At 43.3% G+C, this 6219-nt stretch overlaps 1 non-coding gene across 1 annotated transcript; it reads right to left on the bottom strand.

Moving 5' to 3' along the window:
- Positions 1-3027: 3027 nt before the first annotated feature.
- LOC124778155 lies at positions 3028-3133 on the bottom strand. Its single transcript, XR_007015867.1, has one exon. It is a non-coding gene; the product is annotated as a U6 spliceosomal RNA (small nuclear RNA).
- Positions 3134-6219: the final 3086 nt, after the last annotated feature.

Here is a 6219-nt window from a genome sequence, read left to right on the forward strand (position 1 = left end):
TGGACCATATGTCATATATCCTCCCTTCGTTTTTGCCCTTAAATATACATGTCACTATCAATCTAGATTTAATGTAAAAGAATACCGTCAGCAGTCAAACCCCAAACTTGCCGGCGTGAAACGGAGTGACGCAGCAAATCGAAAGGGAAAAAGTGTGAGGCAAGATTGCAAAAAGAAAAAGTACTTATTCTTTATTTGTTTAATTACTGTATTTGGTAACTAAATACTAATTCTTTTGTGATCTTTATGAAATAATATCTACTGCTGGAATAATTTAAGCAACCAACTTACTTTAGGTAAAAACCAAAAACGTATCTTTCAGTACAGGGCTATATTTCCTTACCGCTACATAACCCCACTGGCACACCCAGCAAATGAACGTCATTACCCTTCAAATTAATGTTGTACATGATGTAACTGCACCGCATCTGATGATGGCAACATACTACTTAAACGCATCGTGCTAATAACATTAGTAAAAAGTGACTGATTTCATAAAAATCGCAGATCTTAAACATTTCCATATTACATGGATACATTGTAAATTCCTTCTAATGTAAGTGATACTCAACTAGTCAAAACTGAAATTCATTGTGTTTGATCTTCAAGGTATCTGTCTCCCGTATAAATGAAACTGAATTTAATTCTAGTCTAAAATAAGAACAGTTGAACTGCATTTTTACTGTATCTTTATATTCCATTCTGTATAAAGACAGCATACCTAATTTCATTTTACCTCTATTTTCAGGTGAGTGGATGAAAAATGAGGCTTGAAGCGCATATATTTCGTGAGTATTGCGATATAAGTAATTACATGGCATTATATGTATCATACATATTGAAATTAGCCCTTTATTGTAACATGAATGTGGTGTCCGATGTCGATACAATTCTGATCGTGTCCATCCGTGTGAACACGTCTGATATTTCCCAGATAGCCGTGCCCGGCGCCATGTACGTTTTCCGCCTGGCCGCACATGCGTATTGGCGCCGTTATTACGAGCCAATAACTGTCCTCCGCAATGGCTGTCGTAATCGGCGCGGCCCTGATTTAGCGGCCCGCTTCCGGCGCCTGCATGGGAATTCTGAGTGTGCGCGACGAGCTTGGCGACGCGAGCACGCAGTTAAGTCAGCCGCCTCCAGGCGGCACCACTGCAGGCATCAGCGGCCGTTAGAGGCGCGCGGCATTTACGAAATATTGCATCCCAATCTTCCAAACACACAAACACACACACACACACACACACACACACGCACACACACCTCCGCCCCCTCCCCCCCGCACACACACACGCCACGACTGGAAAATAATAATACAATGTGTCTTTCGTGCAAATAAACGTTTATTTATATCCTGGCGTCTTGCTAGACTTTTACACCCGTCTTTCTCTGGCGGATCAGCAACGTTAAAAAATTGTATTTTGATGTCAACCACCCACCCTACCGTCACGAACTGTTGAAAGAAGGAAACTCTAACTGGCGCCACCCACCCGGGGCCAACAGGCAACACGCACGTGACCTGGAAATCAACCCAGCCCCATTCGGGACCCATTTCCCCAAATCCTCCGTCCCACACGCCTGCAAAACACCCTGGCTCCCCACTGCTCATTTCCAGCAGTTCAGTAAAGCGAAGCGCTACATTTTTGGTAAAGACTATGGCCAACTGACCATTTTAAAGAGGACAATAATGTTTTCCTCTAAATTCTCAGCACACAACCTCATGCTTAAATCTTTTTAAAAACATGTACGTATTTTATATTTTAAATTTTTTAGAAATTAACAATAAATGACAAATGCATTATCTTTAGCTGGAGCAAATGTTGTGAATCACAGCAAAATATTGTGCCGCGGTAAGTGCAAACATTTGAGCAGACTACACGGCAACAGCAGCAACCTCTCAGCGACCATAATTCGCACGCGTGATTAATTTTTTCTACCACATGTTTCTTAAACACAGTTTTTTACTAGTGCAATAGTAAGTAGTAAATTTCATCGTCTTCTTACCGTCACCGAGCCTCAAAACAATCGCATGCTACAATAAGATGTTAACATGTAGAGAATGACCAGCACCCAGACACACATGTTTTCAGTTATCAAGATCAATGATTTCCGTTTTAGTTCGGATCACAAAAGAACTGCACACTTACGGGTAGTTACACATCGATTTAAATTTCTTACTCATTCGTTTTTGCGTAAGATCTATTTTGTCAAATATAGCGTTGTCAGGCGTGAGGTTGCCAAATACATACAAGCCCCACCTGTCGGGCTTCTGTTATGCTTTCTAACGATGAAGGTACGTACAACTAAAGCTTGTTACAAACTAATGACACGAACGTCCAGTCAAATTTCTCGGAATTTTAAGAGTATCATGAGAGACCCATCAAAAACAGATGAAAGAATACAGAGCAAACGTGAGTAATGTGTACGTTATTTCCAAAGACTACTTCAAATCTTTGACATGCAGATTTAGCACCCAATTAAAGCACTTTCAGTGGATGGCATTGGATGATATTCCAGCGCGAGAACAAGCAGCAGAAGCTACAGATTTTTGCATTGAGAAACGCGAAGTTGGATGACAGTAAATTCTTTAATCAGTAGCAAAATTTCACGAAATTCATGCAACAAAAAAAAGTGTCGACTCTGCCTTTGAAAAGCTTTTTGACACATGAAAATGGGCAGCTTATTTCATATCACAGCATAATGAAGAATTTCATTCGCAATTACTGAAACTACCCTGTCAAGAGTACCGCTAAATGGTTTCCAAGAAAAATAACGTTGAAACTTCCCGGCAGATTAAAACTGTGTGCCGGACCGAGACTCGAACTCGGGACTTTTGCCTTTCGCGCACAAGTGCTCTACCAACTTTTTTTAAATCTTGTATTATATGTGCATTTCTTTTTTCCCCATTTTTTTTTCGTTGTTAATCGTTGTGTTTGGCCGTTGCGGACGTCACGTAACATCCGTTCAAGTTCGTTGTTGATCCTTTCACTCAGTTTTTTATTACAGAGGCCAGCCACCTCTCTGACCGAACACGCTGAGCTACCGTGTCGGCACGTGTCATCCTTGCGCAGGGGCCATGCTAATCTTCTCTGTATCGTTCCAATTTTAGTATATGTACCGCCGAAGCGAGTACAGTAACTGAGCTACCCAAACACGATTCACGCCCCGCCCTCACAGCTTTAAATTCCGCCAGTGCCGCGCCTCCTACCTTCCAAACTTTACAGAAGCTCTCCTGCGAACCTTGCAGAATTAGCACTCCTGGAAGAAAGGATATTGCGGAGACATGGCTTAGTCACAGCCTGGGGGATATTTCTAGAAACATATATAAATTTTGCGTAGCACATAAATAACGATGCTTTAAAATGTTAGGACGACACTTTTCCTATTGTTCCCTTACTCCGCACTTTAGCATACAATCGTCGCTAAGGACGTCCGTTACGATTCAGCTTCGTCCATTAATATACTTTATTATCATGACTATTTGTACGACGGATGGTATCTCAAACCTCACTTTCACTGTTCGGTACTGGGCGTTATATTGACGTTTCGCCGGCCGAAGTGGCCGTGCGGTTAAAGGCGCTGCAGTCTGGAACCACAAGACCGCTACGGTCACAGGTTCGAATCCTGCCTCGGGCATGGATGTTTGTGATGTCCTTAGGTTAGTTAGGTTTAACTAGTTCTAAGTTCTAGGGGACTAATGACCTCAGCAGTTGAGTCCCATAGTGCTCAGAGCCATTGACGTTTCGACCATGTGTGAACGCACCACTAGTTGTCAGTGACGTCGTCTTCCGTTCAGTTGACGTTCAGAGTGAACCAATCTCTAAGGAAGTAAAATGAAAACCGCCACGACGACAACGACACATAAAGAAAATTGAAGCATCAAACTACTGCCTCACGCGCTCTCCTACAACTTCTGGCGACAATACGCGAGTAGCTGGCGATGTAATCAGATTTGGACCTCCCACGTCCCTCTCAGATAGCGCTGCAAAATGAGACGGATCAAAGCGAAAGTGTCCCGCAGCGTACAAAGGCAGCGTGTGTGTGTGTGACCGCCCCCTTTCCATTATTGCGCCGTGTCGACGGCAGCTGCCTTCGCCCCCCCCCCCCCCCCCGCACACACACACACACACACACACACACACACGCCACCGCCAACCCTAGAGTATCGCCCCAGGAGGCACAGGGATCGTGGAATGCTTTGCGCCGGCACGGACGCCGCTTACTCCATGGCAGATACTGCCTCCGGGACAAAAGTCCCCCCCCCCCCCACCCCTCAACTCGAATTGTTTTATTCTTTGCCTCTGCATCTTTTTGTACTTTCAGACTACGCAACTCGTCGCAGAAGCTGTACTAGTTACGCAATATTCTAATGCGGCGAATCAGGGTTTGTCATTAGTTCACGTTGTGAGGGCTCCTCCGCGGTTGTATTATAACTTATAAAATCGACTACCAGTTACTCAGTTCAAGGCGTTTTTGCGTAACGTATTTCATTGTTCCTTGCCATTATCGCTTTAGAACATCGGCTGATCATCAGATGGCTGTCTTACAGAGCGAACTGTTAACCAGATGATGGGTTTTTGCGTGCCATAGCGGCAGTGAACGTATCTTGTTTGGTTTGATGGCTCGCATTTTTATTATTTTCCTTATAACACGCAGTAGTATCATAGTAAATGTATCCCAGTGTTATGAACACAATGACGAAGAAAAACAGAGTAAACGATAGGTAACCATTAGCATTCGTGCAACGAACACTAATTTCACATACACCTTACCATGTTCTTCACGCAGTGAAAACTTGTCTCTGGAACAGAGGCCTGCTCCATTCCACTAAATATATGCATGGAACGTCTGTCAATTGCACCGTTTTGGTGTTTCTTGGACTGTAGGAAGTAACTTCTGTAGCGCTCTTGTGGGTTTTCAATGTTGGTTATTGAAAGACCTAAGCGTGAGAAGTTGACACGAGGCAGACAAGTAGGGGAACTCTAGCACCAGGAGGAGGTTTATGTATATGTATATACAGTGCTTTTTTCTAAAAAAAAGTTTGAGGGCACTCCGACATTGGATATAATGCAGCGAAAATTACTTATAACTGCAGCATGGGATACCATCCGTCTGCTTTTAGCCATGACGTCATCAACATGCCGAACTGAAAAAAAAAAAAGAAAAAAGTGTCTGTCGCAGCTTCGAAATGCTTGAAACAGTCAATAACATCGGTTTTCCCACCAAAAACTGCACTGGTACCGTTTGCATTGCAATTAGCAACACGAAAAAATGAAATAAAAAAATTACGTCCGTGAAATAAATCTTTGGCACTCTTCCAAGTTCTCAACATCGTAAAAAAATTACTTTGTCGACGAAAAAGTCGAGGGTACCAATCCCTCAGCGTTCGCCCAGAAAAACAGCACTATATATATATATATATATATATATATATATGTGTGTGTGTGAAAGAGAGAGAGAGAGAGAGAGAGAGAGAGAGAGAGAGAGAGAGAGATAATTTGTGTGTGACAGAGAGGGGGGCGGAAGGGGGAGAGGGAGAGGGGAAGGAAAATCACTGAGTAGTAGTTCATCGTTTAGAATACACTTCTTTGCTAGTACCACTAAAAATGCTTAATAAACGAGCAGAAATATATTTGGGGAACAAAGAGCCACTAATTCTCAGTTTCCAAACTAGGAATTGACGGGAAGTTCAGAAAAAAAAATGTTAATAGTGCAATTATGGGACTATACAAGAGACCAAGGCTATACAGGAATATTAAAACAGGCATGTCAGTAGCCTATTAGGGGATGGTTTCTTCATCGTGATCGTGGCAATTGATTCTACTTCTGAAACATCCCCTTGGTAAAAAAATGGAAATGTCGTGTGGCTAAGGCCTCCCGTCGGGTAGACCGTTCGCCTGGTGCAGGTCTTTCAATTTGACGCCACTTCGGCGACCTGCGCGTCGATGGGGATGAAATGATGATGATTAGGACAACACAACACCCAGTCCCTGAGCGGAGAAAATCTCCGACCCAGCCGGGAACCGAACCCAGGCCCTTAGGATTGACAGTCTGTCACGCTGACCACTCAGCTACCGGGGCGGACATCCCCTTGGTGAAATTTATGAATGACAGTGCTAGAAAACCTCTTACATGATCTGATTTTCAAGCAGTTGAGCAAAACTGAACGCACTCAGGCATTTCTCTCTTTACTTATTCTGATCAACAGTAAACTGACAG

This window comes from Schistocerca piceifrons, chromosome 2 (assembly GCF_021461385.2).
Source record: "Schistocerca piceifrons isolate TAMUIC-IGC-003096 chromosome 2, iqSchPice1.1, whole genome shotgun sequence".
In the NCBI taxonomy this organism is placed as follows: domain Eukaryota; kingdom Metazoa; phylum Arthropoda; class Insecta; order Orthoptera; family Acrididae; genus Schistocerca; species Schistocerca piceifrons.